The sequence below is a fragment of the Crocuta crocuta genome, unplaced genomic scaffold, assembly GCF_008692635.1.
Source record: "Crocuta crocuta isolate KB4526 unplaced genomic scaffold, BGI_CrCroc_1.0 scaffold267, whole genome shotgun sequence".
Taxonomy (NCBI): domain Eukaryota; kingdom Metazoa; phylum Chordata; class Mammalia; order Carnivora; family Hyaenidae; genus Crocuta; species Crocuta crocuta.
This window is the reverse complement of record NW_027531899.1, coordinates 2,332,220-2,358,722: the sequence shown is the minus strand read 5'-3', so window position 1 is coordinate 2,358,722 and position 26,503 is coordinate 2,332,220. Positions and strand designations below refer to the sequence as shown.

The 26,503-nt window shown below is 48.7% G+C and overlaps 1 protein-coding gene and 1 pseudogene across 1 annotated transcript in view; one reads left to right on the top strand and one right to left on the bottom strand.

Annotated features, from left to right (window-relative positions):
* The window catches only part of SIPA1L3 (signal induced proliferation associated 1 like 3), a 249,360-nt gene that overhangs the window by 2,835 nt on the left and 220,022 nt on the right, over positions 1–26,503 (top strand). The gene's annotated exons all lie outside the window — the stretch shown is intronic.
* Positions 10,889–11,762, bottom strand: LOC144239565 (uncharacterized; annotated as a pseudogene).

Genomic DNA, 26,503 nt, shown 5'->3' with positions numbered 1-26,503 from the left:
GAATCCGAAGACAGCCTCCAAGCTCTAGACTAGCTATCAGCACAGAGCCTGACGGGGGGCTCAAACCCACAAACCGCAAGATCATGACCTGAGCCGAAGCCGGACGCTTAACTGAGCTACCCAGGTGCCCCTCTTTTTAATATTTATTTTTGGGAGAGAGAGACACAGAGACAGAGAGACAGAGACAGAGTGTGAGCGGGGGAGGGGCAGAGAGCGAGGGAGGCCTAGAATCTGAAGCAGGCTCCAGGCTCTGAGCTGTCAGCACAGATCCCAATGCAGGGCTTGAACTCACAAACCACAAGACCTGAGTCAAATTGGACATTTAACTGACAGAGCCATCCAGGCGCCCCCTAAGTGGTTTTTTTTAATCTGAGGAAATAAGCCAGTGACTTAAAGAAACCTTGGTCTGAATTGTTAGTGACAACAGCACATGGTTTTTTAGCAGTCTGTGTGGAATGGTCTAAGAGTTAAATGTGAGCCTGCTTTTCAGACATTGCAGTTGTCAGGTGGTAAATCAAAAATGGAATTTAGAACGTGTAGTAATTGGTGCCTTTTTTTTCCCCCTGTAAAACACATTTCACCGATGTATTTCAAATTTAGGTTTAAAAAATGACACAGCTTGGGGCGTCTGGGTGGCTCAATTGGTTGAGCATCCAACTTCAGCTCAGGTCATGATCTCACGGTTCATGGGTTTGAGTCCCGCATCAGGCTTTGTGCTGACAGCACAGAGCCTGCTTCAGATTCTGTCTCTGTCTCTTTCTGCCCCTCCCCCACTCTGGTGCGTGTTCTCTCTGTCTCAAAAGTAAATGTTAAAAAAATCTTTTTGGAAATGACACAGGTTATAATAACAGCTTGACCTTATTATCTGTTTAACTTGCATAATCTAAATGAAATGTGTTTATGGTTTTTTTTTTAATTTTTATTTTTGAGAGAGAGAATGTGAGCGAGGGAAGGGCAGAGAGAGGGAGGGACAGAGGATCCAAAATGGGCCATATGCTGACAGCACAGAGGGTTCGAATATGAACCCTGAGATCATGACCTGAGCCAAAGTCATACACACAACCGACTGAACAACCCAGTGCCCCTAATATACTTATGTGTTTAAGAAAAATTTTTTTTTAATGTTTTATTTATTTCTGAGAGAGAGAAAGAGAGAGAGAGACAGCATGAGCAGGAGACGGTCAGAGAGGGAGATACAGAATCTGAAACAGACTCCAGACCCTGAGCAGCTAGTCCAGCACAGAGTCCGACGCGGGGCTCAGACCCATGAATCGCAGAAGTCGGACGCTCTACAAGCTGAGCCACCCAGGCACCCCTGTACTTTTGTTTTAATAAGAGAATTAAACAGTCCTCTCCTTTAAAGTTTTTGTTTTTAGCTTTTAGAAAGAAGCTTTTGGACCAGTTCGTGCATTTGTGCTCTCTTTACGACTGATATTGTTCTCGTTGCTGAGCACTGTTCTGGTCATGGACTTTGCATGTGTGGGAATGGGTTGAATTTTGCTTTAAAACAAAGTTGTACAGCGATACACATGCTTGTTGTAACATGTCAAACAACACAGATGTATAAAGAAAATAATAGGTGCTGCCTTCCACTCTAAAATCCCCTCCCCCAAAGATAACCATTTACCCAGGCAGTGAATAGTTAGGTATCCACTGTCAGGCTTTGGAGATGAACAAAATGGATATGCCTTCTGCCCTTGGCAATTTAGGTAGATGCTCTCCCTTGGCTTTTTCTTTGCTTGTAAGGATGTACATATGCATATGTTGATTATTTTCTTCCGTCTCCCTCACCACCCCCCCCCAAAAAAAGGAGGGGTAGCGATCAAGTCACACATATTTGTACCTTAATTTTTTTCAGTCGATGATAGGGCATATTCCTTCAAGTCATTACATACAGATCTGACTCATTCTTTTTTTTTTTTTTTTAAAGATTTTATTTTTAAGTCATCTCCACACCCAGCACGGGGCTCAAACTTACAACCCGGAGATCAAGTGTCGCATTCTCCGCTGACAGAGCCAGCCAGGAGCCCCTGACTCATTCTTTTTAACAGCTAGACCCACATCCACATTCTTCAGTATGAAGAGGCCATGCTTTATTCCTCCATTCCCCTGTCACTGGACATTTAGGTTGTTTCTGCGATTTCTTTATCTTTGTGAAGACACATCCAGTAAGCATTCTGGTACATGGGTAGTAGATCTAGTGGCTAAAAGCACTTGGACAGTGAACAAAACAGACAAGATCCTCACTCTCCTAGGGTTTACGTTCTAGCTGGGGAGACATGCAATAAACAAGGTAATTTTAGTTGGTTTAAGTCTCCTAGAGGAAATAACAGGCTGAGGGGATAGAGAGTGGCTGATAGGGCAGGCTGGTAGTGGGGAAGAGTTGGATACTCTACCTTGGATGGTGCAGGATGGCCTGCATGAGCAAGAGGTACGTGCCACGAGCTGGGGAAAGAACATTCCAGGCACTGGGAACAGCAAATGCAAAAGTCCAAAGGTGAGAATGAGTTAGGTACAAAAACAGTATCATTGTGGCTGGAGAAGGGTGAGATCACATTTTTCAAGTTCATGCTACTTTAATTTTTGTAAAATGATGATAATACTACCTTACTTTTTTTTTTAAAGTTATATATTTATTTTGAGAGAGAGAGAGAAAAAAAAAAGCATGAGTAGGTGAGGGGCAGAGAGAGAGGGAGAGAGAATCCCAAGCAGGTTCCACACTGTCAGCACAGAGCCTGATGCGGGGCTCAAACCCACGAACCATGAGGCTACAACCTGAGCTGAAGTCGGACGCTTAACCAGCTGAGCCACCCAGGTGTCCCAGCACCTTACCTTTGTTAGTTCTTAGTCTGTACTAGTTGCTCTCCTAAGCATGTCACACTTTTCCTCAGTCACTTCTCACAAGAATCCAGTGAAGTATTTATGGGACTCACTTTACAGATGAGGAGCTGATGCCAGACTCTTAGATTCTGCCCACATGCCGCACTGCCGCTCTTCCCAGGCCCTGTTTAGTAGGCTGAGGCAAGTTTGCGAAGTGGCTTCAGCATTTCCTTTCGAAGTTGTCTGACCTGCAAAGCACTGTGGACTGTAGTTAGTTCATCATTCACGTGACAGCAGAAATGGTCTGTGGATGCTGTGGCTCGTTTCTACTGACAGTAAGACGTGATGGGGTCACTCTGTCAGGATGTTTGGTTGGTTGTTTCAGTACTGAAGGCCCTTTCGCAGAGCCTGTCCTCAAATACAGCAGGGTTGACTGCTTGAGGCATGGTGCTCAAGGAGAGTGAACAAGGTGAGGGTCCCTTTTGGGTAAGCTTTGATGGGGGACTTGGGCTGGTAGGATGTTTCTCGGCACCAGGCCAGCATTTTTGACTGTTAAGTATCAAATACGGTCCAGTAACTAAAGAGATAACCTGGCCCTGCAGGGGCCCCGGCACCCTGCTCCCACCACCATGACTATGTCCATTTTGATTTGATGTAGGCTGGCCTTGTAGGTTGTTAAATATGTTGAACGAAGGCCCGGCCTGGCTAGATGTGAAGATAGCAGTGGGTGCATTTTAAGACCAGGAGAAGTGTGGAGAGCATCTTTATCCAGCCGTCTGCGAGACATTTTGTTCTACGCTAGCCTGTGTGCCAGGCACCGTGCCAGATGCTGGTAGTACAGAGTTGAGAAAGAAGACTCTGGATGTCAGAGGTCCACAGCAGCACTGTCCATTAGAAATCCACCGTGAGCCACCAATGTGGATCATATATAGAATTTACATTTTTTTTATAATGGCCCCTTGAAAGAGTAAAAAAGAAACGGAAGAAAGTAATTTTAATCATGTATTTTATTTAATCTAAAGTATTATCACTTCATATGTAATCAGTGTAAAAATTACTGAGATGTTTTATGTTTTTTCCCCACACTCAGTCTTCAGAATACAGTGTATTTTACACATCTCCAACTGCGCCAGCCACGTTTCAGGTGCGCGGTAGCCTGGTTTCAGGTGTTGGGCAGCGTGGGCCTAGGGTATAAGACTCTCCTGTAAATCACGAGTGGTAGTTCACAGTGATGGATCAAAGATGCTATCCCTGTTTTATCTTGGTGAATAAAGGCGGTGAGTGATGAAAAGCATATTAATCATAGGCAGGTATAGCTAATCCCACAGCTGGTATCCATCACAGGTGCCTTATGGGCCTGGGATTGTGCTCAGTGCTTGATGTGTGTGACCTGTGTTGCGAGGTGGCAGGGACTGGTTATCCCTGTTGTACACGAGGAGCTCAGCTCTGGCAACGAGAGGCCACTTGCTCGAGATTAGGAAGTGATGGACGCAGAATTTGAACTCCAGTCCAGAGACCACACTCTTAAATCTCTATTGGATATGCCGTATTAGTGTTTGAGGGGATTAGGCTCTGAGTTTTGAGCAATAGAAGCCACAGGAAGGGCTCATCACACAAAATGGAGCCCCAGAGTTGTGTCAGCATCGATCCTCGAGTTTATGTTGGTGCTGGGGTGCTGGTGTAGACCTGCGTGACTAACACTTGCACTTGCTCCTTACTTTGAGCTCTCGGTTTGGTGGAAACAGGTCGTATCTCCCAAGAAAGAGAGAGGACTTTGGAAACTGAGGAGTAGGGGGGCCAGGCAAGAAAAGGGCCCAGCCTACTGAAAGGCCATTCTAAACTGCTTCTTTGGGCGTGAAGCTGTTGTGCCCGAATCGTGAGTCCCCTGAGACCTCCAAGGAGCCAGTCACCAATGCAAGTACATAAGGGTCTTTATTACAGGCTCGAGCAGGGGCTCACCTGTCTACCGGCGCAGCGGCAGCAAAGCGAAGCCCCGAACAATGGCGAGCAGGGTTTTTATGGGGTAAGGGACGGGGGTGTTACAGTGCACACGTTGTACGTTTTGCATCATCACATAAGCACCAATTATAATTGTACAGTACCCATGATTATAGTTTTGACCATTCAATATCCATGAGGCATCCGTTACTTTTGGCGGGACTCAATCATGACCTTTGAGAATCCTTTGAAAATGACCAATTATAAGGTGAGCTCAAAGGGCCTACGTGGGGTTTAGGCAAGCAGTGAGTGATTGGCTAGTTTGTACAGAGTAACTACCTGCAGTTCCCAGCCCTGACTCAGACCACAGGAATGTTACACATTTCTTTTGATTGGCTGATCCGAGGGTGGTCTTGAGGGTGGCTTCAGCTGAAGCTTTTCCTGGAACTGGGCTACATGCAGCCCGAGGTTGCTCTTAATGGAGGACTTAATTTCAGGCTCCTCATTCCCCCCTTCTCTTGTGTATTTGAAGGGCCAATCATGGGTCTTCTGTCAGGTCCCAGTCATTAGGGTGGCCATACTGGGACATAAGTACCATGAGTTATATTGCCCCCAGGCGTTCAGGTATGAAGGCAAGCAATCTATTTTAAAATGCAAGGTCCTAACGTCAGGAGTAGCAACAAAAGCACTCAGGGGCCTGCAAAGGCTGTAATGAGAGTGGTGAGCCAGGGGGACCAGTTAAAGATGTTTTCGTACCAAGTTTGGCTCTGTTCTTTCACTTTTGATCTTTCCTGTAGATGTTTGCGTACAACAGCTAAGCTGTCTTGTACAATTCCCGAGTTATTGGCATAGAAACAACATTGTTCTCCCAAAGCCTGGCATAATCCTCCTTGGTGTAATAATATTAGGTCTAGTCCCCGCCTGTTCTGTAATACCATCTCAGCCAAAGAATCTATGGAACCTTGCAAGTAGCGAATAGAATTTTCTAGTTGGCTAAATCAAGGTCAATGGCTTGGGCCAAAGCATCATACTGCTGGTTGCCTTGTATTAGAGCAGCTGTGCCAGTTCCGACCCCAACCGCTATTCCTGTTCCAACTATAAGGGTTAGGAGGGCAGCCGACACCCTGAAGTCTCGCTTGGCTCGAGAGTACTCATGTTCAGGTTGGATCTCAAAGAACGAAAATGTAGATGCAGGTGGGTAATACACTTGTGGAAAGAGGGTGACTAGGACTCACAAAGTGTTATTATCTAATATTTGAGGGTGGAGGCAAGGAGTAAGGCCAGAAGTACATGTGAACCATGTTCCATTAGGGGGTCTAAGGTAGGATGACCCTGTAACAGTCATGGTCTGATTACATAAATGACTGAAGCGTGAGAAGGTAGTAAGAGTTCCTCCATTTCCTAAGACAAAGGCCTGAACCGCTTCCTTCCTGTAAAGTTAAAACGGGATGCTGTCCCCAGCAACAGTGGCCTTCTGTGTCATAGGACACCTGCCCAGAAATTGCCCACCCAACATAGAAAGGTGGTCGTGGATCTAAACAAAGCCAGCAGTCTGTTTTGGTGAGATTTGTGGAATTTAAAAAGCTGTAAGTAAGGTTTAGAACAGAGTAGATTATTGGCCATGGTTTGGGGGGTGGGGGCTTGGTTGGTAGGCCACCCAGGGAGAATTAGTAGCACTGAGGCTTGGTGCAGTCTGAGTACGGGCAGGCACACTTGGGGTGGTTCTCGGTTTATGATTTGCAGCTGATGGGGCTGCAGGCCGCATTGCCACCGGAGGCGGGAGTACTAGTTGATTTTGAATAGAGAATAGGAAGCCTATGTCTTTACCAGAGAGGCAGAGTCAAATGCCCCACATCTTTGCTACTAACTAGTTTTCTGTTTTTCCTCTAGGAGTGAGTTGAATAGAGATTGGGTTTCTATTAAATGGACTAGTTTTGTTATTGGTCCGAACAAGAGTAATTAAATCGTTATTGGGTTGTTTGACCCATGGAGCGATAGTTTCACATCCCCAGGAGCCACAGGTGTCAACGTTACCAGTTCCAGGGCACACATAAGAGGTCTGTTGTCTTAGATTCTGGCTCTGACAGTCATTTCCACACCCGAAAGTAGTACCACAAGAAGTAAAGCCCTTGGGGCTTCGTTCATCTCCCCTGGGCCAGACACCAGCACTTAGAGCGCACAGATCTAGGTGAAAGGTAGGGAATGTAACAGACGCTGGTCCAGTTTACGTTAGTTCTTGAACTGTCCGTCCCAAGTCCCTAGGTGTTGTTAGGGGTCCTCGCAAAAGCCATTTGGTGGTGGTAGGCTGATGAGGGTTGGGGAGATGGGGGCTGAGACTGGATCTACATACAGTTAGTAGAGCAGTAAAAATCAGGAGTGGCGCAGCTTGAGCTTGAGTGGGTTTTCGGGTTTTTTTGTGGCCTTCCATTGAGGGTTTGGAGCCAGGTAGCCCTCTTTGATTGCAAACGGGTCGGCGGGCCCGGCGTGGGTGTAGTGAATCCATGTGGCGACTCTGTCAACTTTCAGGGCCGTCGGGGTTGTAAGAAGCACGGTGTATGGGCCTTTCCACCTGGGCTCTAAGTTTGTTTGGTGGTGTCTCTTAACGTAGACCCAGTCACTGGGGTGGAAGCGATGCGGCTCCGGTGGTGGACCTGTTTCACAGAGGGCATGCAATTTAGGCCAAACATGTTTATGGGCCCACTGGATCTTTTATAAGTCATTCAGTAGGCGCTGATCTTCAAACTCATTAACCACCTGTGCTTGGAGATTGGGAATAATGGGAGGGGCCATCTCAAACATGATTTCAAAAGGAGTTAATCCCATCTGGTATGGAGAATTGTGCACCCTATAGCGTACAAAGGGAAGAAGAACCATCCAGTCTCTGTCAGTCTCCAAAGTCAATTTAGTTAAGGTCTCTTTTAGGGTTCTATTCATTCTTTCTACCTGTCCTGAACTCTGGGGTCTGTACGCACAATGTAATTTCCAATCAATCCCCAGGACTTTGGCTAAACTCTGACTTACCTTGGACACAAATGCAGGTCCGTTGTCTGACCCTATCATCTGAGGAAAGCCATACCTGGGGAAGACGTCTTCTAGGAGTTTCTTGGCCACGATCTGGGCAGTCTCATGTTCAGTTGGGAATGCTTCTGTCCATCCTGAAAAAGTATCTATAAACACTAGTAGATATTTGTACCCATATAGTCCAAATTTTACCTCAGTGAAGTCTGTCTCCCAGTAGGCTCTAGGTCATCTTCCCCTCAGGCGGGTTCCGGGGTTGTTAGGATTATTCATGGCCTTAGTGAGTTGGCATGCCTTGCAATTGGCCACAATCTGTTCAATCTTAGAATTAGCATCCCTGATTTTTATCTTAGCACGATGAGCTAAATCTTGCATTCTTTTGATTCCCATATGGGAGGCACGGTGTATCTTGGTTAGGGCTCTCATCCCTAGATCTTCAGGGAGGATGAGCTTGTCATCTGCTGATCTATACCATCCTTCTAGGTATTGGGTCATAGGCAGCTTTTTGATCCATTGTAAATCTTCTTTGCTATATTTGGGGACTTTAGGGAGAGTAGGGTCTCCAGGGTCAACTAGGGTGACGGCCAGGGTATGATTGGCCCTGAGAGCAGCTTGTTTGGCTGCTTCATCTGCTAGGTGGTTGCCCTTAGAGATCGGATTATTATCCTTTTGGTGACCTGGGCAGTGAATAATAGCCAGCTTTTTGGGGAGCCATAAAGCTTTTAGTAAGGCCAGGATCTCTTCTTTGTTTTTGGTAGTTTTTCCCTCAGCTGTGAGCAGTCCTCTTTCTCTGTATATGGCCCCATGGACCTGTGCAGTAGCGAAAGCATACCTGCTGTCTGTATATGTATTTAATTTTTTGTCTTTTCCCAGAGTCAAGGCTTTGGTTAGGGCTATGAGCTCGGCCTTCTTTGCCGAAGTGCCAGTGGGCAAAGGCTCTGCCCAAATAGTTTTCTCCATTGACACTATTGCCGCCCCTGCATACCTTTGTCCCTCCTGCACGAAGCTGCTGCCATATGTGAACCAGGTAACTTCTGCATCTGGAAGTGGAGTGTCCCTCAGATCAGAGCCAGGATCTTGTGCCAGGATCTCGGCACAGTCTAGTGTAAGGGTGCTTCTAAGTCTGGATCCGGCAGCAGTGTGGCTGGGTTTAGGGCTGTGGGGGCCTGGAAGATGATTCGGGTAGGGTTAAGCAACAAAGTCTGATAGTGTGTCATGCGGGCATTGCTGAGCCATCGGTCTGGCGGCTGTTTTAAGACTCCCTCGATGGCGTGGGGAGTAGTGATAGTTAACTCTTGTCCTGGTGTCAATTTGTCTGCATCCTTAACCAGAAGAGCTACTGCCGCTATCATGCGGAGGCATGGGGGCCATCCTGCAGCCACTGGGTCAAGCTTCTTTGATAAGTAGGCCATGGGGCGGCCCCATGGGCCTAAGCGCTGGGTCAGGACACCCTTGGCTATCCCTCTGTGTTCATCTATAAACAAATGAAACGGCTTAGTCCGTAGGCTTAGTCCGGTAGGCCCAAAGCGGGTGCTGACAGGAGGGCCTGTTTTAAAGTCTCAAAAGCCCTCTGATGTTCCTCAGTCCAGGTGAAGTTAGGCTGCCCTTTGGTGGCCTCATACAGAGATCGGGCTATCTCAGCGAACCCAGGAATCCAGAGTCTACAGAAACCGGCTGATCCTAGGAATTCCCGCACTTGTCTGGCGTTCCTAGGGGTAGGGATTCTTAGGACAGTCTCTTTTCTCGCCTGTGACAGCCATCGCTTACCTCCCTTGAGGATATAGACCAAGTATTGGACTTCTTCTTTACAGATCTGGGCCTTTTTAGCTGAGGCCCGGTATCCTAGGTCCTCCAGGGTTTGCAGCAACCTCTCAGTGCCAGTCAAGCAGGTGTCTCGACTCTCAGCTGCAATAAGCAGATCATCCACGTACTGCAAAAGAGTCAGTTGGGGGTGTTGGGAGTGGAACTCACCCAAGTCCTCGTGTAGGGCTTCGTCAAAGATGGTGGGGGAGTTCTTGAACCCCTGGGGAAGTCTGGCCCATGTTAGCTGTCCGTTGATTCCTTTGTCAGGGTCATGCCACTCGAAAGCGAAGAGGTCTTGGCTCTTGGGAGCTAGTGGGAGGCTGAAAAAGGCTTCTTTTAGGTCCAGGACCGTGTACCAGATGTGGCTAGGTGGAATAGAGCTCAACAGAGTATAGGGGTTGGGTACCGTCGCGTGGATGTCCATTACCCGCTTGTTGACTTCTCTTAGGTCTTGGATGGGCCAATAATCATTAGAGTGGGGCTTACGAACTGGCAACAGGGGTGTGTTACAGGCCGATTGGCAAGGCCGTAACACCCCTAAGTCCAGTAATCGCCTGATGAGTTATCCCTCTTTTGGCTTCTAGGGTCATGGGGTCTTGTCGGACTCTGACCAGTTAGTTTCCTGGTTTGAGTTCGACAAGGATTGGGGCCCGATGCTTGGCCAATCCCATGCCACCTGTTTCGGCCCATGCTGTTGGGAACCTCTGTAACCAGGACTGCATGTCCTGTTCCGTTGGCCGAGGTTCTTCATGTAGGCGATATTTGTCTGCCAGCCCTACAGTAAGGACGTGTATGGGTTGTCCTGTCTGGTCTAACACTTTTGTCCCTTCAGGGGAGAAATGGATTTGTGCCCCCAGCTTTGTCAACAAATCACGGCCCAGAAGGGGGTATGGGCATTCTGGGATGACCATAAATGAGTGGGATACCCGACCCATGCCCAAATCCACAGTTCTTCAGGTAGTCCATGGATATTGCTTGACTCTGGTCGCTCCTTGGACCCATGACCTTTTGGCTGACAGTGGGCCCCCGGGCTGTAGGAACACAGAATGCTGGGGCCCTGCATCGACCAGGAAGTCTGTAGATTTCCCCTCCACTTGTAAGGTTACCCTGGGCTTGGGGAGGGGCACCGAACCCTGTCCCCTCTAGTCACTGTCTTCTCCCATCACTAGGATAGGAGCCTTAGATCTTGGTTTTTTATTGGGACAATCCTTGACCCAGTGTCCCTCCTCTCTGCACATTGATTGCGGCCCACGCGGGTTTTTCTCCCATTTCGTTTGATTTCTTCCTTACTGTGTTCTAGGGAGGCCAGTTACTTGAGATGGTGTCTTTGGTCGTCTGGATCTGCTGTGGCAGCCAGCAGTATCTTTGCCAGGTCCCGGTTCTGCCTCTTTTCAGTCCTAATTTGTTTATCTTCTGCACTTTCCCTGTTATTATATACCCCCTCTGCCACCACCACTAAATCTTGGAGACTCTTTTCTCCGAGTCTTTCTAACTTTTGAAGCTTGCGGCGGATATCGGGAGCCGCTTGGTTAATGAAAGCCATGGCTACTGCTGATTTACTGGATTCGGCTTCCGGGTCCATGGGAGTGTACTGGCGAAAGGCTTCCATTATCCTTTCGAGGAAGGCTGCAGGACTTTCCTCGGAACCCTGACTAACATTATAAACTTTAGCCATATTAGTGGGCTTGCGAGCTGCAGCCCTGAGACCTTCCAACAGAGCCTGGCGGTACCCTAGGAGGCGCTCCTTACCTTCTGCTGTGTTGTAGTCCCAATTTGGGTGGGTGAGGGGGAAGTGCGCGTCAATACACACTTGGTCCATTGTGGGGACCCCAGTGGGGGTCCAACCAGAAATTGGTTCCTGGCCTCACTTTGGATGCATTCTCATTCCTCGGTGGTGAAGAGAACCTGGAACAATTGCTGACAGTCATCCCAGGTGGGTTGGTGAGTAAAAAGGACAGTGTCTAACAAATTAATGAGGGATCTAGGATTCTCAGAAAAGGGAGCATTCTGAGATCTCCAGTTATAGAGATCACTAGTGGCAAATGGCCAATAGTGGTGTGGCTGATTGCCTTGGGCATCAGGGGGCCCGTGGCCCTCAGAGGGAGGACAGTGGAGTCAGGTCCTTCCGGGGTCATGCCGTGGCAGCTCCTTGTCCCCGGGGCGGGGTCTCGATTCGGTCCCATGGCCAGAGCCGAGGGGCCAGCTGGTGGCTCTGTTGGTAGCTGTGGTGGGGCTGCTGTCTCGTTGACAGGGGCCTGTAAAGGGGATTGGTATGGGGGTGGAAAAATCAACTCTTCCTCCGTCTTTTCCTGAAAAATGGGGTAAAGAGAAGCCGAGGGTTTAGATTCAGATTGTTGAGAGTTAGCCTTTCGGGGCGGCACCCGTTTCTCGGAAGTAACTAAAACAGGGGCCAATGCAGAGGAGGCAGCACCTGGGGAGGTAAAAAATGTTTAAGCCATGGAGGGAGATCATCCACCAAGTCGGCCCAGGCTACAATGTATGGAACCTGGTTCGGGTGGCCCATGCGGGGCCGAGAGACCTGCTGTTCTACTCGGCGGATGGTATCCCAGTTAAAGGTTCCCTCTGGAGGCCAACCGACGTTCAGGCCTGGCCATTCCGAGGTGCAAAGAGTCTGAAACTTTCCCTTTTTAATTTCTACGGAGAGATTGTGCGCTTGAGCTCTAACTTCCTTGAAATGAGCGAGCAACAGGTCTAGGGGTGTAGAGGGTGTCTGTCCCATCTCATCAGCCTCAGTCGCCCAGTAATAAAAGTCCAACAGACGCAACCGACAGCCACAGACACACACAGAGAGACAGATAACAAAGTTCGCTGTGCAGGGAAACAAAACTGAAACTGGGATGGTGGCGCCACAGAAAAGAAACTGAAACTGAGAGACGAAGGCTTTCGGTTGGATTGTGGGTACAACCTGCCTTGTCCCTCTGAATCAGTACAGAATACAGGTTAGGAGCAGTCCACTGGCACTTCTTCCCCTCTGATACAGAATACAGGTTAGGGACAGTCCACTGGACACTTCTTCCCCTGTGATACAGAATATAGGTTAGGGGCAGTCCACTGGACACTTCTTCCCCTCTGATACAGAATACAGGTTAGGGACAGTCCACTGGACACTTCTTCCCCTGTGATACAGAATACAGGTTAGGGGCAGTCCACTGGACACTTCTTCCCTCTGATACAGAATACAGGTTAGGGGCAGTCCACTGGACACTTCTTCCCCTCCGATACAGAAGGAGCCTGGAACTTCTTCCAGGTCTCCCGTGACCGTGGCCCCCCAGTNTTTAGGCAAGCAGTGAGTGATTGGCTAGTTTGTACAGAGTAACTACCTGCAGTTCCCAGCCCTGACTCAGACCACAGGAATGTTACACATTTCTTTTGATTGGCTGATCCGAGGGTGGTCTTGAGGGTGGCTTCAGCTGAAGCTTTTCCTGGAACTGGGCTACGTGCAGCCCGAGGTTGCTCTTAATGGAGGACTTAATTTCAGGCTCCTCAAAGCCTCTTCTCTCTTACTGCCTCAGACTCTGTCCCCCGAAGCTGTGGCCCTCTGTGGGAGCTGTGTGGCATCCTCTGATGAGCTCAGCAACAGCCGCACTTACCCGGCACGTGAATCTTGCCTTTGCTCTGATCCAAAGTGGCATTGCTGAATGGGGGCTTGGTGAGGATGGGAGGAGCGATGCCGCACTAGTTCCCTCTTTCATCCATGAGAGTCGTTCTGGACTTCTGATTACTGTCCTGGTTCAGGGTTCCCCATCTCAGGGGCAGGATGAATCTGGACCCCCTACCCAAACACGCAGGTACTGGAGATTCTCAGTTTGCTCATGTCCCCAGGTAGTGGCTTGGTGCCAGTCCCTGTCCCCAGGTGGTGACTCATGAGGGCTTTAACCTCTCCACCACTCTCCTCTCCTGCTGCTAGATGGTGCCTGGCATGTCAAAGATGCTCAGTAAGTGTCTGTTGGCTGAAGTAATGCTCCTAGTCAGCATTCACCAAGCTCTCATCATGTATAAAAGCCCTGCTCTGAGTGCTCTTATTGTAATTTCTCATTTAAGCCTCAAAACACTCCATGGGGTAGGTACTGTTATCATCCCCCTTTCCCAGATAAGGAAGCAGGTCCTGAGAAGTGCAGGTCCTGAAGCTGGTGAGTGTCAAAGCCAGGATTCAAACCTAAGCCACTGGCTCCAGAGTCCAGGCTCTTAAATATTTACTGTGCCATCTCTTGCGGATGGACAGATGGATGCAAGGGGTGGGCAAGCAGGACCATTCTGACTAGTTCCAGCCCCTCCACTCTACGTGTGGTCTCTCTTCTCCCGTCTGGGACAGCCTGAATCAGGTTCCAGGCCACTTTGTGCCTGGAGGCTTGAACACCACTCTGGGCACGAGGTTTTCCTATGATTCTGGAACCTGCACTCCCCCTTTTTCTTTTTCTTTTTTTTTTTTTTAATGTTTTTATTTATTTCTAGGAGAGAGAGAGAGAGACAGCGTGAGCAGGGGAGGGTCAGAGAGAGGGAGTCACAGACTGAAACAGGCTCCAGGCTCTGAGCTGGCAGTCAGCACAGAGCCCGATGCGGGGCTCGAACCACGAACCGCGAGATCATGACCTAAGCGAAAGTTGGACGCTTAACCAACTAAGCCACCCAGGCACCCCAGCACTCCCCCTTTTTCTAAATTAACAAATGCCAATTGGATATTCGGTATTATTAAGGAATTCTTATTTATTATTATTTTGGGGTTTTTTTTGGTTGTGATAATGATACTGTGGCCCTGCTTAAGAAAAAAATCCTTGTCTTTAAATGTACATTCTGAAATACCTGTGAACTGTTAAGGTGTCCAGGATTTGGTTCAAAATAATATAGACAGGCCGAGAGTAGATGGGGACCAGGTATACAGGGGAATGAAGAGATGAAGTGAGATTGGCCACAAGTTGATAACTGCTGAAGCCGGCCAATGGGGGATTATTATATTCTCTTTTCACCTTTGTATGTTTGAAATGTCTCATCCTGAAAAGTTAGAAACAAGGACATCCAAAGTCACTCAGAATTGGTGTTTCGAGCTCAAGTGTAGGTGTTGAGGGAGTTCCCTGCCCCTGCCCAGTCTACTTTTATAATAAAAACAGGGATTTTTGGTTTTCTTGTTGGTGTTTTCATTACAGGAGTCAGGGTTGGCTTTGGAAGCCCCTTAGGTAAAGCAATGTCCAGGAGCAGTGAGGACTCTGGAAGGTTCCAGTGCCACACACTTCCCTGGCTGCTTTGAGTGCCGGCCGCAGTGGCATGGGCCCTGTGAGTCAGCTCCCAGAGGCCCTGCTTCTCTGAGAGATGTCTACCTCCAGCACCTTGACCGTGGGGCCCCTCCCACATTTTTTCCAAAGACGTGTTGCAACTGGAGGCCTCAGATCCTCCCCCAATCCTCTCCTCAAGACAGACATGCACCCGATCCTTCCTTTGATGGGTCCCTGTGAAGGCCCCACATGGAACCAGAATGCAGCATTTGGTTTGCCTCTAGCACTGCAGCAGGGGGCAGGGAAGGTAGCCCCTTTCAGTTCTGACAACACAGGGAAAGGGGCAAGATGCAGCTTGTGACAGACAGACGGTGCCTCGGACCTGATGGTATTCCTCCTCAAGCCCGCAGTTAGAACTCCTTAACGACGCGTGAGTGGAAGCCCCGGTCGCATTTGGTCTTTTGGGGACTCTCACATAGCCTGAATCCTTGTGTGGAAATGGCAGGAAGAGGAGACACCCTTGTCTGCCTCGTGGTCGCCTCCGAGGTGGGTAGAGATGGTTGATGTGAACCTGCTCTGGTTCTGATCCTGTCAGAGGCTGGCGCTTGTCCCAGATCAGGATTAGTTCTTCTCTCCGGTGCCCCGTGCTCTCTATACCACGCACTGGGTTTATGGGCAAGGGAGGAGGAGAGCGCCTGCCTCAAACCCCTGCCCCCAGCATCCTCTTCGGCTTTGCCCTTTGTTTTTCTTTCAAAGGCTCTGAGGTGAGTCCAGTGTGGAGAAACCACTAGGAGCACTGTCACCAACTTAGCTTGATTTTCCCGTGTTTCCAGTGTAGACCTGCACCTGTGGGATCTGAGGGTGGCAAACCCCAAGTAGCGACTCTGCATCTGATTTTTCAGCTTACTCATTCAGCGGGTGTTCACTGAGCTGAGCACTCCTCTAGGAACTGGGGATGCAGCAGTGAGCAAGACAGACAAGCTTCTCCCCTCCTGGGGCTCTCCTTGTTCGAGTGGGGGGTTCGGACAGTAAACAAGAGAATTAAGGACGATGTATACCACATCAGACAGTAGTAAGTGCTAAGCAGAAGAAATTAAGCAGGGAAAGGGACTGTGAAGTATTAGGGTGGTGGAGGGTGTTGAGGCTTTAGACAGGATGGCCAGAGATGGCCTCCCCGGGAAGTGCCTTAAGTACAGGCCTGAAGGTGAGGCAGTGTCAGCAGAGGGGGTATCAAGGCAGAGGGAGTGGCCAGTGTAAAGGCCCTGAGACATGGGCCTGGTAAGATTGAGGAGCTCACAAGGAGGCCCAAGTGGCCAGAACAGGGGACGAGGGCAGAGAAGCGACAGGCTTGCTGATCTTGTAGGATCCAGTACAAGTTTGTCTTTTCTCTGAGATAGAGAAATATCTTCTCTGGGAAGATATTGCATGGTTGATTGATTTATTAAATTTCATTAAATTTTGAAAAGTGACCACACGTCGGGGCCCCTGGGTGGCTCAGTCGGTTAAGCGGCCGACTTCAACTCAGGTCATGATCTCACAGTTACCTCCCCTGCTCAGAGGCCACCACCATTCCAGTTTCTTGCTGGTGACCAGCTTCCTGACACCACGTGATTTGAGTGAGTTCCCTGGCTTGTATTAGGTTGAGCCATATGAAATTACCTTTTCGCAGGTCAAGAATGTGTGAATATTGGCAATTTTATGAGGTTCGGCGTAATAGTTTCCTTTCTAGAGCCCGAGAAACCTGACCAGTGCTTTCTTGCTGCTGAGTTAGTGGTCAGAGGTCGAGACCCCCTCCCCTTTCTGCATCCCACACTGCTCTTTCAGGGACCAGGCCAACAGTGCCAGTAGGGCCAGCGAATGCAGAACCCTGGCCGCACCCACCCACAGCCCCGACCCCGTCCTGCTGTGAAGCCTGATAAGAGGCTGCCTCTTCCTGCTGGGACCTTACCTGGAGGTGGTGTTAGTCATTCTTCGGCTTTCTGCGTCTTGGTGCCACCAGTTTTGAAATCACAGATAACTCCCAGAGGGAAGGGCAGCCCTGGATTCTTGCCAGGTGTTTGGCATGACTCACGTGGTGGGGGTGCTTTCCGGGGCTGGGCAGAGCTTGTGGGCATTCTGGATCAGTAACCGGGGAGGGTAGCTGGTAGAGTGTCCGTAGGGTATCTGCAGAAAGAAGGAGGTCCGAGGAGTGATGGAGAAAGGCCTCAGCCCCTCCTGTGTGTCCCACCCCTGCACTGGCTGGACAGTCTTACATCTCTAGAGGCCCCAGAGCTCTGAGCTGGGTTCTCGGTGTGACCTAAAGGTAAAGGAGTTCTGGACCCAGCTTCGGAGGAGCCCTGTCAGGAAGTTGTGTCAGTTGGTATGCCTTTGGTTGCAGACAATAGTGATAGCAACAAAAGCAGCAGCAAACAGGTAATTTTTATAATGTCGGCCCTGTGCTAGGCCCTGTGCTACGGAGGTGCTTCCCGCGAAGTGACTCATCCAGGCCTCCCGACAACCCTGTAAGAGAAATTTTCATATTATTCCTCTTTTGCAGATGAGGCAGCTAAATTTAAATAACTTGCCCAAGGTCACACAGCTAGAGAATAGTAGTGACAGATTTGGCCCAGGGACTCTGGACTCCAGAGGCCTTGCTCTGAAATGACGTGTGTGCTTCTGCAGTGGTTCTCAAACCTCAGCAGACATCAGAAGCCTCTGGAGTGCTTGTTACATTCATTACAGATTGCCAGGCCCCACCAAGTTTCTGATTCAGTAGGTCTAGCTTGAGAATCTGCATTTTTAACAAGTACTCAGGTGCTCCTGGGCCTGAGAGCACCACTGACCTACTGCAGTAGGCAACCCAGATGCAATTGGCCTGCAGTCAGATTTATGATCTCATGCAGCGAAGATTGGCACCACCTTAATTGATTGACTAATTAAGCACTTCCACAGTGCCTGTAAGCGAGCCCTCTATTGTGTCACTCTGCCATCTTCGGTTTGTCTCCTGTGTCCTCAGACTCTCATGGCCACAAGATGACTGCCACCGCTCCAGCGGTCACATCCCAACAAGGCTGTATCTGGTAGTACAAAGAGGGCATCTATTTATCACTCACTGTTTAACAAGTGAGGAAACTTTTCCTAGATAACCCTCATATTTCAGATTCCCCTCATATCTCATTGGCTAGCATTGTGGCACGTGACCATACCTGGGCAAGTCACAGGTAAGAGCCGATAAGGATTTATTCTCAGGGCTGAGGCTGGAACCATCCTTACCTGAAGCACACGACTGCTGGGAGGAGAGTGGCTGCAGAAATAAAATTTGAGTACTGTTGGGGCGCCCGGGTGGCGTAGTCGGTTAGGCGTCCGACTTTCACTCAGGTCATGATCTCGCGGTTCGTGGGTTCGAGCCCCGCGTCGGGCTTTGTGCTGACTGCCAGCTCAGAGCCTGGAGCCTGTTTCAGAGTCTGTCACTCCCTCTCTCTCTGACCCTCCCCTGCTCATGCTGTCTCTCTCTCTCCTAGAAATAAATAAAACATTTAAAAAAAAAATATTTGAGTACTGTTTAGGAAGGGACTTGGAGAAGGGGATGAAATTGATAGGCAAACCACTGGGTCTGCTGCAGAAGTTAGTAAAACAAAGTAGAAGCATCGCACTCATACATTTTCATGCCATTGTGCTAATGCACTTTGTTTTGTAATTACCTGAATCAGGACATCACTTTTGTTCTCTTCTGATGTCTGCCTTTGAGAAGGTGTACTCAGAGTCCCTGCACCATCGCAGCTGTCTATCTTGTCGAGAAACCCAGTATTTTGTTTGAAAATCCAGGCAAACCCAAGCTGAGTGATGAGGCAGTAGTCTGAGGGGCATTGTGCATGTGTTTGAGAGTATTTGCTCTGCTCAGAAACACTTGGCTCTCCCTTCTCTCTCTGCTCTTGACCAGTTTCTGTTCAAGGTGCTCCTTGCAGAGGCTCAGTTTTCCTTTCTGAGGACCGGCTCGGAAAGTGGTTGTATGGATGAAAGGAGAGGTCAGGTGCCTACCCTGAGTGACCAGCAGGTGCTTGCTCGCGAATATGACCTCTGCTATTAACCAATGGGATTTATTGATTGAATAATTAAATTATCATTTAATAATCCTGCCCCCTCCTTCCAACAGTCTGTGAAAGTGACTATTCATTTTGCAGACTGAGGTTTCCTGTGGATGCTGATTGTTCCTGCTTATGGACACAGTGTCAAGTTACTGCCCTACAGGACTACAGAGGGACTGGGGAACAGAGCGTGGGCTCGAGCTGAGGTGGGGCTGGTAGTGATACTGACCTCCTAGGTTGTTGGGTGGAGTTGTGCATTCAAGTACGTAAAGCACTTCAAACACTGTAGTCCTGGCCCCCAGTGAGCACTTAATATACACAGTACGGGTGACCCATGAACAACTCCGGGCTGGGGTCGCTGACCCCCTGCACAGTAGAAAATCTGAGTATAACTTTTAACTCCCCCAAAACTTTTCTAATAGCCTACTGTTGACTCGAAACATTGCTGACTGAGAACAAGAACATACATATATTTTGTATGTTGTATGTATTATATACTGTATTCTTACAATAAAGTAAGCTGGAAAAAAGAAAATGTTATTGAGAAAATCATAAAAAAGAGAAAATACATTTATAATACTGTACTATAAGAACTATAAAAGTGGACATGTGCAGTTCAACCCCATGTTCGAGGATCAATGTTATTTTTTTGTGGGTGAAAAGAAGGGCAGCAAGAATCTTTATTTTTTTTTCCCCCTTCAGCTGCCCAGGATTTTAAACTCCATGCCCATGATTACCCCCTGTTTTGAAGGTATAAGCTGAATCTGATTGAATCCAAGGGCAGAATGTCATGACTGTCACTGGTAGTTGTTGAGCACTTTTTGTGGGTTAGGCTAAGTGCTCTCCATATAGACCTCACCAACTCTCACACTCACCCCATTTTACAGATGCGGCAACTGGGACCCATTGGGGGGACCTGATGTCTCATCTTGAAAGGAGATCTGGTGCAGTGGTTAAGAACTGGAAACCCAGAGTCGCTCTGCTGGGATTACCTCTTTGCCCCACCACTTTCTTGCTCTGTGATCTCCAGTCTGTGACTTCTCTATTTCTGAACTTTCTCACTTGTGAAATAGAAACGATAATAGTACTCCCTAGGAGGGTAGCTGTAAGGGTGATAACCCCTAGGAAGTACTTAGAAGGGTGCCTTGTGCAGAGTGAGCACCCAGGCTCTGGTGGTGGTTATTATTAGGCAAAGCCATTCCGGGCTGTGCTTCCAAAGCCGCTGGAGGGGCCCAGAGGCGGTGCTTAATCATTAAGCTACATTGCCTCTGCCTGAGCGCCAGGCCAGCGCAGGGAGCAGAGCGCAGGGAGCAGAGCGGGAGTCCGCACCGGGAGTCCGCACCGGGAACGGAGCCCACCTTTGGATTGCGAGGTTGTGAATGAAGTGAACAGGCGGCAGCCTAGGGCAGGGGAGGCTGTGGGCACGGATCCAGCCCTGGCTCAGTCAGTGAACAGGTGGCCCGTTCCTGGATCAGCAGTAGCAGGCAAGCCGTCTTTGTTACCTTTGAGCTTTCTCTGAAGCCCATTCAGGCTCCTCAGACCACGTGTCTGGTGAGTAAGGAGTCCTTTTGTTTTTGTTTTTGTTTTTGTTTTTTGCCTCCCCCAAAGGGACTGTGGGCGAAACAGCCCTCTTGGGGAGCACGCCTGTTTGCGCGGAGCGGGCACCTCGTGGGGGAACTGGTGGCCGGTGTGTTCCCGTGGCTGTTGAAGAAGTCGCTGTTAGGAGCTGGCACGGCAGGTTCCCGTTTCCGCATTCCAAACACCCACAGCGGGGCCGAGGGGGAGAGGCACCGGGGGCAGCCTGCAGAGCTCGGGCAGGTGGCCTTGCTGGGAGCAGATCGGGCCCAGTCACCTGCCCACCTGCTGGCTCTGTGATCAGGGCCGCGCTCAGGACGTCTCTGGGGTGAGTGATGCTTGCTAAGTTTGATGGTAACTTGTAGAGGAGAGAAAGGTAATGATGTGTTTCTTCTTTTCGGGAATTAGACTGGTGGCTTTTTTTTTTTTTAACTTCCCTTCTCTGGCATGAAGTGTTTACCTGTCTGCTCCTAACTGTGAAGAAAGGTGGGTGGAGTGTTGAGGGAGTGAGAAGAAAATGGAGGATATTTTCTCCCCGGAGAAGGAACCAGTTGGTGAATGTTGACCTCCTGTGGGATGCAGACTTCTGTGCCAGGGGCTGTGGGGCATCCCGGCCTGGCACAAGGGAGCTGTGTGATCTCTGGCGGGTTCCTTTCCCTCTCTGGGCCTCAGTTTCTTCATCTGATGAAAGGGGAAGTAGGAGCAGTACCCACGCCTCTTGCCGGTGAATCGTCATATAAAGTGCTCACAGATGGGGCAGGGCATGGCGCTCAGTGTCAGCTGGCCTGCGCCCCCATCCCTGCCTTGCGACCCCCAAATTCCCTGACCTTTTCTTTGACTTCTAAACTGCTGCTGGCCGCACTCCAGCTCCTCAGGCCTCCTTCTGTTCCTCCCTCAGGGCCTTTGCCCTGGTTGTTCCCTCAGCCCGGGACACTTCCCCCAGTATCCCCAAAACTCCCCCCCCCCTTTCAGGTCTCTGCTCAAATGTCACCCTCTCCGTGAGGCCTCTGTCCCTATTAAATAGCACTTTATCCACTATTCTTAACCCTTCACTGTGCTTTATTTTTCTTCATGGCATTTATTACCATTTGACATATTTGTTTATTATCTGCCCCTCCCCCCACCTGTACTCCATAAAAGGGCAGGGACTTCGGTCTCTATCCTTGTGGAGCAGTTCCTGGCATGTGGTAGGTGTGGGATAAATTATTTTATGAATAAGTTTATGATATCAGGTGCAGCATTGAGGATGGTTGACTGTCCCCATTTGGAGTTTGAATTAGAATGTCCCCACACCTGCAGCTGTGAGGGAGGTAGCATTCCCACACCCTCTCTTTGATCCACATTGGGCCTGCCTGAGGCATCAGGGCCTCTGGTTTCCTGTCCCTCAGCCCCTGCAGTTTGGAGAGTCTGGGCCCCACCAGTGGCTCATCCAGGCAGCCCGGATTCACATGGCCGGAACGGATGGCCTTGGCCCTGGTGAGTGTGGAGGCTGCACGCAGGTTAATTCAAGTGGGGAAAGCTTTGTCCAAGACCCTGCCCGCACATGCACACACCCGCGTGTATACGGAGAGCCCACTTGATCTCCAGGTCCTGCTCAGTGTCCTGCAGCAAAGTCAGGAGTGCCTTGGAAATTGGAATTAACCAGCCAGGCCCGGTGTATTGGTCTTCCCTGCTTTAACAGGCAATCATTCTCTTTCGGGGGCTGAACGCACTGTAAGTAAATGGCGAACTCAGAGAGCGTGTCGTAGCTGACACCGCCTCATCAGTGCTCTGGCTTCTGGTGTCAGCAGTTGGTTCTGTAATAGTGTCCTGGGCAGGGCTTCCCCGGGCTCTGCGGAGCAAGGTCAGTGGCCCTCTCGGATTTCTCCGGATGGCAGGAAACGCCGAGGCGCCGAGGCGCTGATGGACTTCTGGCTGCATCTCACACAGCCACACCTCTGGGCCCAAATGTGCCAGGCGTCCGAGGAGCTGCTCCTCCGGCAGTGCCCTTTGAGCCGTAGGGGCAGCGGTGCAGTTCCGGTGCCCCTCCTGAGAGACCGTGGCACGTCACGCTCAAGTCCCAGCACTGCCCGCACTCTGGGCACAGTGCTTACCTTCTCTGGGCCTCTGTTTCCTGATCTGGAAAATGGGAATAATTCATAGTTCCCACATTAAGTGAGAAGTTCAGGTGAGGTCTGGTGACCTAGTCAGGCACTGTGTCTGGTGCTTAGAGAACACTCGCTATGTGGAGGTGATAATCATGAATTAGTCCCAAGCTCCTCTTCAGTTTTTTTTCTGTCCCTAGTTTATGGACTCCTCTCTGCCCCACCCCCATGTCAGCATCCTCCCCACAGTCCTTCGCCCATAATAACAACCAAGTACTGTATGTATCTTTCTACCTTGCATTTTGTGGTGTTTTTTTTTAATGTTTTATTTATTTTTTGAGAAGGAGGGAGGGAGAGAGAATGCAGGGGAAGGGCAGAGACACACACACACACACACACACACACACACACACACACACACTTTGAAGCAGGCTCCAGGCCCCAAGCTGTCCGCACAGAGCCCAACATGGGGCTCAAGCCCATGAACCATGAGATCATGACCCGAGCTGAAGTCAGACGCTTAACCAACGGAGGCGCCCAGGTGCCCCACATTTTATTTTTCTAACATGGCACTACCACGTAGAAATGCCTCCATGTTCTCAGATAGTACTCAGATTTGCTGTTTTTGATGGCTGTGTTAACACACGGTGGTGTGGGTGTACCATAATGAATTTGGCTAGGCCATCACTGATGTGCATTCCCTTTGTTTCTGTTTTTTTTTTTTCAAATTATTATTTTTATTGATAGCCTTCTTTAATTAGATTGCAGGCGTCCAACCTGCTTAGCCACCTTATTAACTTAGGCTCTAAACCTTTGAAAATGAATATGAAGTAGCATTAGTATAATAATACCTCTTGCCCAGATTGGAGATGTGTTTTCTGAGGGTTCTCACCAGGTCCAGAACAGTGTTGAACTTTCCACTTTAAATGCTTTTTAATTATAAAGTAAGTAATAGATTCATCACCCTTAATATGGATGAGTTGTATTTCATGAGTACTTGTTAACAAAATAACAGAAGGTTCATATTTTTTTCATATTATGGATCTTTGTTATCAATATGCAAGAGATTTTGTTGGGATCTTTGATTGATGGGCATATTTCTTTTTCAGGTGGTACTTTAATTAGGGGATATGTTTGGCTTTGGGAAACCTGTACAGTGGTGTGCCCACACAGAGGTTTATTCCACTTCTCTATTGCTACATACATGACAGGGCACCCTAAAACTTAATGCCTTAAAATGACAAACTCTGGTTTTCTGAGGCTCCAGGGGTTCTTATGCGGCTACAGACAAAGGGTAGATGGAGCTGGAACACTCAAGATGCATCACTCACCTTGTGCCCTCGAGATGGCTAGGCCTCGCTCTTTGTAGTTTCTGGATCTCTTCCATGTGGCCTCGCCAGCCAGTACTTACAACATGGTAGTCCAGGGCTTCCTAATGAGCCTTTTTAAAAAATTTTTTAAAAATGTTTTATTTATTTCTGAGAGAGAGAGAGAGACAGCGTGAGCAGGGGAGGGTCAGAGAGAGAGGGAGGTACAGAATCTGAAGACAGGCTCTGGGCTCTGAGCTAGCTGTCAGCACAGAGCCCGGCATGGGGCTCTAACCCATGAACCAGGAGATCTTGACCTGAGCCGAAGTCGGACGCTTAACCAACTGAGCCACCCAGGCCACCCCCCACAATGAGCCTTCTTAAGGCGTAGTCCAGAACTGGCCCAGCTCACTTTCAGCCTCATTCTGTTGGCTAAAGTGGGTCATAGGTCAGCCCAGATTCAGTGTGGGAGAGACGATGGAAGACTTGAGTTCTGGAGATGTGGCCCGTTGGGGGTCTTCAGAGCCTTCATTCTCTCCCATAAGAAGTGCAGAGGTTAGCAGGAAAAGGTGGTGCCGCGGTTCACCATCTCTCCAGTGTCCCGGGCTCTTCTTTATCTGCACTGATCCTGCCCTCATAGCGAGAGGAAGCCCCACGTCCTTGTCACAGGCAGAAAGAAGTAAAACTCTTAAGGAAGGGAGACTGTACCTCTCTTGTAGGAAACCAAAACCTTCCCTGAAATCTTTAGCTGACTTCTGCTTGTGTCATTTTGGCTAGAGATCTCCATGATGTGACCACCTCTAGCTACAGGGAAGTCACGGAAATGCAGTTTTTAAAGCTAGACTTACCACCACCCTGAATGAAGGGTTAGTATTAAAGAAGGGAGAGTGGACCTGCGAGTAGGCATCTAGGAGGGGCCTGTTCAGACAGCATCTTGTATTCATTTGTCATCTGTTCAGTTAGTACTTGGGATGAGCAGTGCACTGGACTTCTTTCAGAGACTCCAAGTACGAGGGAAGAAGCACAGCTGGGGGTTAAACTGACCAGGATCATTTGCAGGCCTTCACTAGATCATTGCTCAGCTCATGCCTGTCCTCCACGTAGGTGTTTGAAATTAGACTAGTGAGAATAATAATACGCAGTCTCATTAAGGGCTTACCTTGTGCGGAGGAACTATGCACCAACCCATTTAATCTTCACAGTGGCCCCAGGAAGTAGGCACTGTTATCATCCGCTCTTTTCTGATACAGATACAGAGGACAGAGAAGTTAAATAACCCGCCACAGGTCCTGCCTGCCTACTTACGGCAGCCAGGGAGTAGTGCAGTCGCCTGTGGTCTCCGGTGGTCTGGCTCCGGAGTTCATGAGCCGCTGCGTTATACTGTGTGAGTTTATTGTAGGAAGCATTTCTTGTTGAAATGGATGTTTGAGTGATGGCAGAACAAAACATGAAGCAGAAACGACCTACTACTTCATCCCCTCTGCTCTTACTTCCTGCCTCATTGGTCCCATACGTCAGGAACTTGGTGTATATGCTCTCTCACCTCTTTCTAAATGTATCCCATTTTTTTAAAAGATGGCCTTTGGGCACACAAAGGCAGATTAATCAGAATCCTTGGTGCATGAAACACTGTTATTTTTGGCTCATGCAAAATTATCTGTCGTTATAACTAATAGCCATTAGTCTGCTCCCTGCCCAGGAATTAGAACATTGGTAATAACACATGAACCTGTGTGGTACTTCCCATTCCATCACCTGCCTGCTGTCCCAGAGGTGACCATCTTGAATTTTTTATTTATCATTCTTTGTCTTAAGAATTATTTTTGAACTTTATACGAATGATACTGTACTGTATATAGTTTGGTGGGACTTGCATTTTTCACATAATGTTGTAAATCTGAGATTGATCCAGACTATTTTTGTATAGCTGTAGTTCATTCTGGGTTTTTTTTTTGTTTTTTGTTTTTTGTTTTTTGGTTTTTGTTTTTGCTGCTATATAATATTCCACTGGCTGAATATACCACATTTTTGTGTTAGTCATTTGTACGCCAATGAACACTTCATTAGTTTCTAGATTTTTTGCTATTCATGGTCTACCGTGAATGTTGTTACACGTTTCCTAGTATGTATCGACATGAATTTCTTTGGGTGTGTACTAGGCTCCAGATTGGTGGGTTGTAGGATGTGAGCATCTTTGATGTCACCAAATATTGTCAGACTGTTCTCTGAATGTTGCCACCAAGGGCTTGGTTTGGTAAGGCTTTTTTAGTTTTTGCCAGAGATGAAATGAAATCTCATTGTGGTTTTAATTATACTCCTCTGAAAACTGATAAGGCAGAATTCTTTTATCTTTCTTTTTTTTTTTTAATGTTTATTCATTTTTGAGAGACTGAGAGACAGTGTGAGCAAAGGAGGGACAGAGAGAGACACACACAGAATTTGAAGCAGGTTCCAGGCTCTGGCTGTCAGCACAGAGCCCGACACGGGGCTCGAACTAATGAACTGTGAGATCATGACCTGAGCCGAAGTTGGGCGCTTAATCCACTGAGCCATCCAGGTGCCCCTCTTTTAACTTTCTTCTTCTGGATGTAGCTTGCTCATCACTTTTGCTGCATTTTAGTCCTGATTTGTAGGTGTTCTTTTTTTTATTTTTTTTGAGAGAAAGC